General features: G+C 42.7%; 2 protein-coding genes across 4 annotated transcripts in view; one reads left to right on the top strand and one right to left on the bottom strand.

The window, feature by feature from the left end:
• Positions 1-3,274, bottom strand: part of LOC116851869 — a 146,749-nt gene extending 143,475 nt beyond the window's left edge. The window contains exon 1 of the mRNA XM_032831723.1: positions 567-3,274. The gene's annotated coding sequence lies outside the window, so the exon portion shown is untranslated. The remainder of the gene's footprint in view (positions 1-566) is intronic.
• The window catches only part of LOC116851870, a 195,198-nt gene that overhangs the window by 22,931 nt on the left and 158,314 nt on the right, over positions 1-13,953 (top strand). The gene's annotated exons all lie outside the window — the stretch shown is intronic.

The following is a 13,953-nucleotide window of genomic DNA, read 5'->3' as shown; positions in this document are numbered from 1 at the left end:
TTTTTTAGATAGAAATACATATTTTTTATTACGGCATTTTATTCTACGTGAAAAAGCAAACAACTTTTGTTTGAAAAAATTTTTTATACGACCTTTATTTTCTAAGATATTTACGTAAATATCTACAAAATTATTGGTTTCAATAATTTTTTACTTGAATTCTATCAACTTTACCGAAAAATATCAAGAGATAAAAATTATTTATTTTGTTCTCATAGAGCTCTGAGAATTTTTTCAGAATTTTATATTAATTTTTTAGTACTGCATTTTTTCTTGCATTTTCTTGAAGTTCTTGAACATTTTTCTCTAAAATGCTCCCCCGCCGAGTTTTCTTTCCGTTGCCGAACTTATGGGACACACTGTGTGTATATATATATATATATATATATATATATATATATATATATATATATATATATAATAAATGTTTCTTTATTATTTTTTATAACTTAATAAAAAATATAATATATATATCAAAATACAAATATCATCTGTCGTGTATATATCACCGTCTCGACGGCATTCATGATATATATTCGCGAAATACGCGAAATCTGTGCACTAACCTGATTGCAGGGGGGGAGACAGCTCTCTCGGCGGGGACGCCGCGCGAATCCGTGAGATAATAAATCCTCGTCGTCGAGACGAGGTGACGTTCCTTCCGTCCGCGTTTAACGGCGCGAAGACTCGCGTATCCGCCGGCTATTTGGTTTCCTCCTTTCGAGGAAGAGATCTCCACAGCTCGGGAACTCACGGCTCACCTCGCCACTCACCGTCGAAAGAAAGAACGGACGCGTATCGCGTCGGTCTTGCGTGTCGCTCCGGTATTTCCTGCGCCCGATATATATTTCACCCGCCCTTTATCGTCGTCCCTTTCGGCCGGTCGATCTCGGGAGAGCGTCTCGGGAGAGCGTGACGAGAAAAGAGCACCACAAGACGCACAAAGACCGCGGCAGATGCGGAGGAACGAGCGGACGAAGACACACGGGCTCACGGACAAACGGCGTTCGTTCCGCGGCGAGCCTAATCAGCGGGATACCGTTTTAACGAAGCTCCTGCGAGAGAGAAAGAGAGAGAAAGACAGAGCACTTAATAAGTGCTCGCGCGTGCACGAGCAATCGACAATAACCTGTCAGTCGACGCGCGAGCGCGCGACGTGTTATCGCCGTTCGATAGATGATAAAGGTGCCTTCGTGTGCGTCCCGCGCGGCTCGAACGTCTCGGACGAAACGCGCCGTATATTACAATGCACCAGCTTTAATGATTCTACGACTGCCTCCGCACCGACGGCGCGTCTCTCTTCTCCTTCGTCGGGCAAAAAGGTCCTATCACCCCTTGCTACCGACTCTTTGTCCCTGTAGAAGTCCTGGGGGCACGCAAGCGTAAGTTGGATCACTGTTGGAGTGTCGCGAGATCACGAGACGCGTTTCTCCAAGAAGGGGGTGTACTCTGGTCTTCCAAGAGAAGACGCTCGTTCGTCACACACGAGTCTGGTCTCCTTCTTCTTGGTCTTCTTCTTATCTCCACAGACCAAATTCGCGGGTTTTGTTGAGACGGTCAATCAGTTGTACGCGCGACGTGCGCGCACGTTCAATTAGGAAAGAGTGAGAAAATCGCGCGTCTCGACAATCGATTTCGGTCACGTACTTTCCAGGCACACGTGGCAGTCGACGAGCGCGACTGGCTTGGCGAATTCGCGGGCACCCGGCGATAAACTGATCGATGAGCGCGGGCGAACGGCGCGTCGTTATCGCGGCTCGATGCGAATCGTTATCGTCGTCACGGCGAAAGAAGATAGCACACGCTGCAGTAGCAGCAGCAGCATTCGAGCGAGCCCGAGAAGCCCCGTCGTCGTGGTAAATGGTGCGGAAATCCAGGCTGCCGCGCGCATACGTGCATCGACCTAAGGCCGACGCGAGTTATCCACCTTCTTTCTCGTCCCTGACCCGCTCAAGCGGCGGCCTCGATGAATCACGTCGGAAGTCGATCCCCGGGGCCGACGATCGACGAAAGTTCACACGCGTCGCTCGCAGCCGCTGCACCGCGCTGACCCTTGACACGAGCAGCGCGGGAGATTTCGTTGTGAACGACGCGACCACGAAGCTGTAGACACTTGGCGGATTCTGAGCGCGAAAGTTCTTTGGAGTATTTGCACGTTGTTAAGTCAAGCCTCAGTCAGGTGAAGTTGAGCTGAGTTGAGTCAAGTTTTCACTTGGAATGGACGGTTTCGGAAGTTCTCGACGAAAGAAAGTCTAAGGTAACGGAATGGACGTTGTTAGCCACTTAAGTTAGATCAAGACTTGACTTTGTAGTTAACGATTTCGTCCTCGACGACAGAAAGTCGAAGATAATGGAACGTTGGGTCCACTCAGGTGAAGTCGAGTCAAATTAAGCTAACTCAAATCAGATCTTAACTTCGTGTGGACGATTTCGGAAGTCTTCGACGACAGAAAGTCGAAGATAACACGATGGACGTTGGTTCCACTGGAGTCAAGTCAAGTCAAGCTAACTTCGTGTGGGTAATTTCGGAAATCCTTAACAATAGAAAGTCGAAGATAACAGACAACGGAAGATAACGAAATGGACGTTGGATTCACTTTAGCTTCGAGTAGTTCGCGTTTAAGAGAGAAATTAGGAGACGGCTTCTTATATCCTCGATATCGATTCGTCCGCGAGGATTCAATCGAGCGAAGCGAGTATAGACGTGATCTTCTCCTCTTGCAATCTTCAGCGGGCTTCAGATACGGTGCACTCGCGAATCCGCGAAATCTGCGCGCCGTCCATCACGCGAGGGGGAGAATCGGCGCGTCGGGCGTCTAATGGAGCGTGCGTGCTGGTAAAAGAAGTTAGCGCAGACGATCTTCGAGAGGCGCGAGAAGCTCCCTGAAGCTTGTACCTTGAAGAACGACGAGCGTTCGAGCGATAGACCACCGCGGCCGGCGACGGATGAACACGCGACTTCTACCTGTCAAATCGCGCACTCACGGAGGCGAGATCGAGCAGATTGTAGCCCCTCTCGCTCTCTTCCTCTGTGTCTCTCGAGAAGGATACTCCCGAGATCTCTTGGCGAGCGATTCAATTACGCGCTCGTTCGCTGCCAAGAAGACTCCTTCTTCCTCTTTCCGCCAAAGTGGTCGTGAAACTCGGCGCGATAACAAAAGCTCGTCTTCAATAACGAAGCGAATCACGCCGAGATGGACTCGGGGATGCTCAATGACGGACGATTATCGAGGAGATTGCAATGGATACCGGACACCGGTCTCTCGGAGCCGGTATCGCGCACCGCAAGGATAAAGACGGACTGCTCCTATCTATCTCTCTCCTCCTCTCCCTCTCTCTCTCTCTCTCTCTTTCTCCCCGTCTTGTCGAATCATTCACGGGGATTAAGGCGGGATTACGCTCCACTGAGAGTACTCTTGAAATCTCCCGATGAGATTCGATCGTGGCGCACCTGAGTTGAACAATCCCCGGGATAAAGGAGAGCAACCTGCGACGGCAGCGGCTAAGCGGCTGAGGTATCTCGCGAGATCCAGCTAATCCCGAATAGCTCTCGTCCTCCCGAGATCTCGCTAATTCCAGGCGGGACCGCAGACGCCCGCTGGACGTCGTCGTTGGTCGAAGTCACTCTCTAACAGCCCGAGTCCCCGAGTCCCAGTAAAGGACGTAGGTGCGTCAGGCCACGTGTTCACGTATTCACGCGTGTCCAAAAGGAACCAACGCTCCAAGTGAGCTCGCCCTTAGCGATCCATCGATCGCGCGGCCTCCGCGCGCGCAATTTGCAACGATATCAATGCGCTCCCAGCGGCGACGACGACGACGACGACGATGCGGCCACCTAATCGCGCACACCTGGACCCTGGCGCGGACAACACACCGTGCACACTTGAACCCACAGGTAATCCATCAGCGTCGTCGGCGTGGCGCTGAGCAAGGGGAGAGAGAGCGAGAGAGCCCGCTCGCGGCGCGAACCTCTCCCGCGAGATCGATCGGTTCACGGAGAGCACCCGCGGGAACGCCTAACGATCCAACGCTCGATCGCCGATCTCCGGCGCGCGACGTTCATCGGCGGCGGCGCGCATGCTCGCGAATCGGCAAACGATATCGCGGAAATCGCGCCAGCAGCCCCGGGCGATCGCTCGATCGACGTGCGTGCGTGCTTTGAATTCCCCGGGGTCGCGGCGCTGGCGATCGAACGTGGCTGTCGAGGTCGCGCGATCGGCAGATCGGAGTGTCCACCGTCGTCGTCGGGAGAGTACACCGGGTTCGCGGACGCGCGCGCGCGGAACGATAAACCGAGCGCACACTCGGCGCAGGTAAGAGCGGTTTTCGAACAACTACTCCGTGCCGGTCGGAAGGCGGTGTTTCTTTCTCCCCTGCATCGTGCATCGGCTCGCCGCAGAGAGAGGGAAATGGCGAAACGACGGTAGGAGAGGTGGAGTGTAGCACCGTCTAGCCGTCGTGCTGCTGTGAAATCCGCGCGGGAAGGGATGCCCGGCGAGGATCTGTGATCCTCGCAGATCGAGATCGGCGACTCGCGTACGTCCGCCTGGTTGGCTCGGCGCGCATTGAGATCCCTCGAGACTTTTCCGGGGCAGGGTAGACGCCGACTGGAATGCCCGAAAGTTTGCCCCAAAATTCGTTATTCCACATGGAAAAGAAAGGTTGGGTTGGATTAGCCAAATGTCTGGTGATATACGAACGAGCCGAACATTCCGGTCGAAATTATCGGAATCTGTTCAAGTTAATGAGACTTCTCTGGTTGACCAGGTCTTGCAACCTTCGAGTTAACTAGATTTCTGGGTAACCAGAATACGCAGCTGTTCAAGTTGACCGGAAATCCTGTTACCTTGAAAAGAATTCTGGTAACTTCAACTGGTTCGTTCATATCTGGTTCGAATTTCTGGTTCGTTCATATTTTACCACACACATTTAGTTACTCCAACCAAACTTTTTTTCCGTGCACTACCCGCATAGAAAATCAATGTTATATGAGAATCGCAAATCCTAAACAATTTTCTACAGGTGGCGATTTCTTCCTCCCTAAATTTTCTTGAGTGAAGCATCACCCAAAACGAGTTAAAACGACGTGTCCTTTGTGACTTTTGTCCGAAGCAATAATGAAAATATTATCATTCGAAATCACAGGTGTAAATGTTTCACTTAGGCTTAGAGTGGATTTTGATTCCAAAATTGAAAGTCATTATCGACGCGTTTATGCAATAATGACATAAATAGTGTTAATAAATAATAGTAAATAATAATAATTATTATTATAATTACATTGCGTAAACCTTTCGGTAATAATTCTCAATTTTGACACTTTGGTGAGATTCCAATCTCATTATTGCAATATAATGTAAAATATAAAATATTATACTATAAAGCAACTTTTCTTTTTCCGTAAAGTGAAATATAATAATAACAACAATTAAATAATAATAATGTCTAGACCACCTTGTAACCAAGTATAGTATATCAGATTCAAACTTCAACTTTCAAACTTCAACTTTTCAATTTTGAGTAAAAATATTTACTCGACAATTCAGAGTGGAAAATTCGTTCTACACGAGTAAAAAATCACTCAAATTTGAATGACTCGGTGGTCACTCTATTTCTCGAGTGAGATTTCACTCCGAGGAATTTAGAGAGGCCTTTTTTGAAGACGCAGAATTTTCTCGTAGCCTTATTTCCGTTGCTAAATAGGTCGATTTCTCGAGAACACGATGTGTAGAGAACGTCTCGTGACGAATAAAACGGAGAGCGGAAGCGATCGAAATCCAACGATCGCGCCGAAGAGTTCGATTGCGAGTGTTGCGATGTAGAAATTAGTTCGCAATATGTTTTACAAAGAGAGAAACGTTGTAGGCGACATAAGTCGCGGAGGAGTCACAATTTTACGCGTAAGTGAGCCGACTAACCCTTGACTGTCAGTTGGTTCCTGTCTAAGGCAACAGGTGCTCGTCAACCGCTACCATGTGGTAGCCGCATGAACGCAAGGCAGCGCGCCCCCTTGCTATTCATTATTTTCGCACGATACCTTTCTGAATGCGATCATGTGTGTGTGTGTGTGTGTGTGAAAAACTCCCTCGTGATCAACGTTATAATTTCATGATAATCATTCTTTGAGAGAGTCTCCAAGATTACTTTCAAGAAAATTCGTCAAACAAGCCGCTCGTTTTCCGCAAGTGTGGTATATATTAACAAATTTAATAACTCTGAATGAATTTTTTAACGATATATATTTCTCGTTAAGATGAAAATTTAGTGAAAAAAAAATTTTCAATAAGAAAGAAATTAGTTTTTGCTTCTTACACTTTCATTAATTGACGACAAAGAAATCGCTACGCGGAGGGAGAGAAAAAATATTAATTTTTTTATATAAATTTTATATAAATTCTTCTTAATTTTACATTGTTTTTGGTAGTGCGGGAATAGATTGACGGCAAGGTCTATTTTGCTAAGGAACGTAATAAATTTCAGAAAAGAAATATAACAAATTTATAATAGCATGCGTTTCAGTTGCTAAAATATAAATAACACATAAAAGTAAAAGGATAATAAATCACTACAGATATCTATATCTTGGTTATAAAATACTATTGTGATTTTTACTATAAAATTCTCCCATGTACGACTATCATTGCAAGTTAATTTTCGCAAAAATGCACATACTTTCGTGCAAATCACTATACGGAGGAAAAATATGAGTTTTTTTCATATAAATTCTCAATTTTACTGGTTTTAGTAGTGCAAAAATAGATTGACGTAAAGTCTATCTTGCTAAGAAATATAGTAAATTTCAGAAAAAAGGAAACATAACAAATTTTTAATAGTGCATTTCAGTTCCTAAAATATAAATAACACATGAAAAATATGAAAAACACTTATAAAAAATAAAAGGATAATAAATTACATATCTCGATTATAAAATATAATAATTTATACCGTAAAATTCTGTCCGTGTATGGCTGTCATTGCGAGTTGGCATTTCGGAGAAATGCGCATTCTTTCATGCAAGGGTGGTGAATGAAAATTCCTCGCTGATTCTTTACCAATCCTTTAATTGCTCGTATATTGTTTGCTGGGAGGGATTTACAGGTGTACATTAAATGGGATTGTAACATCAATGCGCATGACCATTCGCGAGTGCAGTCGAGCCGCGTACGTCTACAAATCGTAAATTTTAAATATATATATATATATATATATATATATTTATTTATTTATATTTATGTATATATGTATATGCGGTTCGATATAGAGCATTTCTTTCTTTACCACTTATACAATAATCGGTAGACTCCGCTTCTACACACACGGTAGACAGTTATACAAAACATCGTATCGTACAAAATAGTAGTAGTAGTAGTATCACTATCAATTTCGTTCCAACAGATCATCCGCTACGCACGGTATACATGCCATTTGAACGACGGCTATTCGTCGAGGCGCTCCGAGCTTCTCGAGAGAGACCCCGAGAACAAACGCACATTCGTGGCTAGAGAAATTAATCAACTTCGTGGTCCTTTGTGTTGGTGCTGTCATTATGCACCAGAGTAGTCTCTCTCTCTCCCCCCTCCCCTCTCTCTCTCTCTCTCTCTCTCTCTCTATATATATATATATATATATATATATATATATATATATACCCGGTAGCCTGTTATTATTCGTATTTGCGTGTACTACCCGGTTATTCAGGTGCTACCACCCGAATAAAACTCCATGGTATCCGCGAGCATCTCCCGGATGAGACCGCTGAGACAGCACCGCTTTGTTGTATACTGAGAAAGCGCGAACATCGGCTCCTCCGCTTCTCGAAACAAACGTGTGTCGCGAGGTAATCAATTGGAGAAAATTCGATGTGTAACTTATCGTTACTGTACCGATAAAAATACCGTACGTAGCGCGCGCAAATAGGGCTCAGTTAATCGAAACGAAACCCGAAACTCAGAGATTCGGTCCCCTATGTACAGAGTCGCGATACAGGGCGTAAAGTGACACGATCGCATCTTCCAAAATATACATGTATGGGGATAGAAACGAACCGGTGGTGCACAAGGGAAGCGCATCGTTGCTTTTGAAGTCAAGAGACCTGTTCCCGAGTACCGGAGAAGCGCGAAGACGTCCGCCGGAACGTCCGAGAATTTAATTCGCGCGTGCCCTTCACGGGTCCTCGCGATGTGTCTGTTGTATGCGTGCCTGGTAGAAATTTAATGCGGTTTTTGAGCAGTTACTGGACAGTCGTGTCAAGCCATCAAAGAGTAAAATTACTTGAGATCCCAATCAAGATGTTGAACTCTCTTCCTGCACAGTTACTGCGCGCGAGAGATGGCGCAAAATCTGAAGCCATTTACTGAACCACAAAACAGAACAGTAAACAAAAAACTATTCAATTGATTAACAATCAAGTCTGCTGCGCTCGTTAAATGATCACAATCATGTTTACTCTAGTAGTGTTTCATTTTCTGTGCACGCTTTTTCTAGTTGAAAATGTTTAACATTAATGAAAGCCATAGCGCAGAAAATCTTTGGTGTGTACAGATTTTCTCTAATGTTTCTCGCCTTTTGGGTGACGTCTTTCATAATCATCGAGTGACATATGTCCTTTTACTCATTTTTGTAATTGTACTATTTCACCAGGTTCTGACAGGAGCTATCATTTGTTTCACAGTTTTCATTTGTATCATCGCCATCAGAGTAGTCTGATGTGTTCTCACCGCAATGAAATTCTGTATCATTAACGTATATCATTTATCTTTTGCTCACTTTCACTTCTTCACTTTGTTGCCATTTTTGTCACAGAGCTTAAGGCTCCTGGCCGCGGCCATCTTGATTTATGACGTCAGAAGCGAGAATATACACGCTAAAAATTCTTGCAAAATAGAAACAAAAAGATTTATCCATAAAATGATACTCGTAATTGGCCGAGCAAATGTGTAAAATAATCCGAACACTTACTTCTTGTTTTAACAATCAATAAGTAACCATAAAATTGACGTAATAAAATCTTAAGAAAAGGTAGATCAAAAAGGTAGATTGTGTGTCACGTGAATTTTACGGTAATTTGATTGTTATAGCAAAACAAAAGCGCTCGGACTATTTTACAGACGTACTCAATTAGTAACAAGTGTCATTTTATGAATATATCTTCTTATTTCGTTTATTTGTACAAACAGTTTGATTAATAATTTTGCAAACATTTTTATTGTATATTTTTCCGCCTCTGACGTCATTAATCGAGAGTCAGCAAGGAACCAAGAACTTTGATATTGTCAAATATCTTATTTCGACTAATTTTTTTCTTGCTTTATGCTTTTCAACACGTTCACTCATTGTTCACGCAATTTTGAGCTCTTTTTTTACAATGTATGTTTTAAATTTATTCACGACACAGACACTACAGTACGTGCACATTACAAAACTCTGAATTAATATTACTGATATTATATCTCAGAAAGAATCGGTCCACATATTGTGCAGTAAAATGCTTCAATCACTGGATAAAACTCTGTCGAGTTCTTGTCCAGTTTCTACGCAGTATTTTTACAACTAATGAAAATGTGCATTAATACTAGATAGTAACACGTGTTTACTTAAACTGCATATACTTCTACCAGGAGTGTTCTTTCTTCTCTTTCTCTGAGAGATGTGGTAGCGACTAACATGTTTCTCATTTGAAAAATACGGATGTCCTTGTCTCTTTCTATCTTCCGCGATGCCTCTCCTTCTCGCCACTCATGCCCCTCGAAACGTGCGACAGAGTCATTTCACACTGAAATAGCCTGTATACATGTGTGTGTACATATATATGTATATTATATACTTCGAAGAGAATTTTTTGCCCAAGTATTAGCGTTTGTACTGTCGTAAATCGTCAATAAATAAGCGTGAGGAGATGGATCGCGTGGTGTGGGATGTGGGACGAGCGAGAACTCAAAAAGACAACAGAGGCGGGACACGTTGTACTATGATCCAAGTTTTATTAAACAAATTAAATACAAAAGATTTTTTTCTGTTGCTGTACGCGTTATAATCGAATATCTCAGGGTTATAAATAATTAAAACAACAGAAAGAACGAGGCGGAGTATGTGTATATAAATTAAAAAAAAAATTAAAAAGAAATGGGAAAGAGACGATGAGCGGAAGAGAAGGTGCGGGTACGTTTTGAATTGACACCTGCCGAACAGTGGACATTCTCGTGCACGTTTCCTCTGATCACGAGCCAAATGATATTTTTTTCGGAAGGGAGAAAAGCAGAATTTTTCACTAACGCGCCCAGACTCTCCTAATTCGAAATTAAAGAATGCAGCCAAATAGATATTCGGTATGTTCCTTCAATCCGATTAGGAAAATAAAGGGTTGAAATAGATAAATGAAAGATCTCGCTGAAAACAAATATATGTTTTATTTTACACCGATTTCCTGTCTCAAAGTTTTAGGATTCCAAAGGTTCCAAATTCAAAAGTTTTTAATTTAAAAAAATATGAAAATGTTAGAATTTTGCGGCGTTTGAAAACTTACTATTTCTACTTTCTAGTGGACAAAATACCGGAAATCATAGTAATCTAATTTTGGTGCAATATATTGTCATACATAATTGACATTTTTTAAAATACATATAAATTATTTTTGTACGCTCAAACTAACAGATTTAAGTATTATTTATTGTTTTTGTACACGAGGAATCGATTGATGACACTTTCATTGCCAAAAATCAATCAAAAATACAAAAAATTCAATTTAAAATTTATTCACTTGTATTTCCAGTTTTTTATTGATATTTTGATAACGATTTTTTATCCACTGGAAAGTAGAAGTCATAAACTCTCAAACAAATCCTTGTATGCCGCAAAACTCCATTATTTTCATATTTTTTAAAACTTAGAAACTGTTTTGAATTTGGAACCTTTGGAAATCTATAACTTTGGGACGAAAAATCGATGGAAAATAAAACATATATTTGTTTCCAAATCTTTTACATTTGGTACTTATTTCAAAATCTTATTTTTTCTTAGCTAAATTGGAGGAATATTTTAGCCGCACTCTTTATACGGCTGCGCTAAAATTGTACGACGCTGCGCGCCGGCACGCGGGTAAAACTCGAATTTTCACCGGGAAATTTCCTGTTCACGCGGCGCGCGCGAATCATCTTGTGGTCATGTGCGCGAGATAATCCGCGAGCAAATCGCGTGCACTTAGTGCACGATATTCGCGTGAAAGAATTTATCGTCTCATTGAAGACTGCTCGCGCGCGTACGAGAGACTGTTGGGGTTGCAGGAGCGATCGCGACGAGCCGGAAAAGAAAAGAGAATACCGCAGAGTCCAGAAAACCCTCGACATTCCGCTCAAAGTGTCGTAAATGCGTAGACATGGAATGACGTAGAGCCTGGTGCGCCTACGACACGTGAAAAGATGGCGGAGGGGGGATGGGGAAACAAACGCAAAGATAGAAGGTCGATCAGAGAGTAGGAACCGAAAGAAAAGGGTAAAGAAAACGATTCGCTGGATTTTGATGCTGCATTACGAAGATTACTTAATTATCTGATAGATACGCTTAAAAATTTCCTCGAGAACGTTGGATATTAATATTCAAAGATTTCAAGGTTGTTAGGATATGTACAAAGAGATATATAATATGAATATCAAGTAAATATATTGAATCTCCGTCCCGAAGGACCGAGCTGGATCACATTTCCTCCCGCTCCTTCGGGATCACTGGACACTACACGTCGAGGAGTAACACAGTCTTCGTGGATGTCGGGATTGGTCTTTTAATGATAAGAAATAAACGAGGCGAACAGTCGAGATGAGAAAAAGAGGGATGATATCGATGACACTCTTAGACGACAGTTCATCAAATGAACTTTCACTGAATGAACGTTTAGTTTCGTTTTGTTAACGTTCGTTAAACGCGCAGATCTCGCTCCTTTTTGCGATGGTTAAACGTGTACTCAGAGAAGAGGACGTAGTAGTAACAACTACATGAATTTTGTGTGCACAATTAATGTATATAGCTAAATAAACTATTTTATAGTTATATCGCTATTAAAACTGGACGGTTACAGCGACTACAGTTACTATATAGTTCTCGCAACCACTCAGTTTTAGTTTCAACAACCAGAAAATAGTTGGTTAAATGTAATAGTTTTTATAACAGCCATGTAATAGTTGATTAACATACAAAACTCGTATATAGTTGTCATCCATATACACTGTACACTGAGAAAAAGGTACTTGAACACCTGTTTGTGAGATATAAAATTAACTCACAGAGAGAAATAAACTTTATCTCACAGAAATAAACTTTATGCTCTACAAATAAATTTTCAAAATATTCTTTCCTCAGTCATCATGTCATTACCACCGTGTCTCTTACTTTCTCTCTCTTTCTCTCTTTCTCCGTGTGTTTTATTTAACGCGCAAAGCATGTCGTGGGAGTGGAAACACGGCGAGATAAAGTTTGGAATGTAATTAATGGTGGAGATCCGAGTATCCAAAGAAGTACTGTGTTGACTCTCTCCCTCACTTTCTCTCTCGTATTTGCATGCATACTCGTATACATTCACACCCTCTCATTCTCCCTTATACTATCTCTCTCTCTCGCGCGCGCTCTCTCTCTCTCTCTTTCTCTCTTCGCATACTTGGCAATCGCAAAAACGGTGCCCGGGTAATTAGGCCCTCTTTGCTAACGCGTCGATATATATCGTGCACGCAAATTATAGTTTCTTTAATACTTGTAAAAGGATTCAAGTCTTGCGTGTAAGTGAACAAGAGCGTGTGTGTGTGTGTGTGTGTGTGTGTGTGTGTGTGTGTGTGTGTGTGTGTGTGTGTGTGTGTGTGTGTGTGTGTGTGTGTGTGTGTGTTGTGTGTGTATGTGTGTGTGTGTGTATGTATACACTTGGCTTCGATGCGGTTTGGACTTGGTTTTTTCTCGACGCAGTTTGCAGTTCGGCCAACGGTCTAATGAGAGAGCTCAACTTCCGTGAACTGATCGAAAACAAGCTCTCACTGGACCGTCGGCAAGGTTTCAAGCTGCATCGAGAAGAGCTGTCTCAGTAGTCAAATAGCGAAGCCAAGTGTACACAATAGACATGAATAAACTTACAATAATAAAATTGCTCTCGTACCGTACCGACGTGTAAAGAGAGTAGCGAAGAACTTTGTCTCCTCTTTTCGTCTCGCTTCTTTTGCCCTTGCCCTCGGATCCTACGAGACACGACCTGAAGAAGTTTTCGTCACGCGTGTCGCGGATAACACGAGTAAAAACTAAGAGTACCGAGATATTGATAAAAGATAACGAAGGATATCGATGACAACGTCGCGTAAAGCATCGAACTAAAGACCGAAACTAGGGGAGGAAATAATAACTTACTTGAGAGCTAAAATTCATTACGCGTTCCGTAAAAATGATTATTACACGAAGAACGCGAAGCTTACAATGACGCGCGATAACTCGCGCGCTTGGCAAATCCGCGTTCTTACGAGAAAAGAAAAGCAACAGTCTCGATCGCGACCCCCTTCTCCTCTGAGCGCGATTCGTCCTCGAGAAACAACCCTGTTGTACTCGACTACGTTAAAATCCGGCAACGAGAAACGCGTAAAATCGTCAGCTTCTCTCGTAAAAATTGAAATCGCCCGCGAATCGGAGCGAGAAAGAGTGACGGACAAAAATCTTCTCTAAAAGCTCAAGGAACTTAAATAAAAGAGAAAAATTAAACACATTATTAAACCGCTCAACGCGTAACGCAAAGACGAAGTCTAAAACGACCATACGTGTGGCTCCAATTGTTCCTATCGATAAAGAGACAAGTTTCCTTCTTCTTTTTTTTTTGTTTACTTTTAGTTCTTTCCCAAATCTGTGCAATGCCGGGGGTGGGTGAGAACTCTAGTTTGGCGTTGGACACGAGAGTCAAATCGTATTCGAATGTTCCGCATTACTTCTTCTTTTCCT

This window comes from Odontomachus brunneus, unplaced genomic scaffold (genome assembly GCF_010583005.1).
Source record: "Odontomachus brunneus isolate Ranch 3 - 2012 unplaced genomic scaffold, Obru_v1 Obru_scaffold_195, whole genome shotgun sequence".
NCBI classification, from domain to species: domain Eukaryota; kingdom Metazoa; phylum Arthropoda; class Insecta; order Hymenoptera; family Formicidae; genus Odontomachus; species Odontomachus brunneus.
This window is presented reverse-complemented; position numbering and strand designations above follow the sequence as displayed.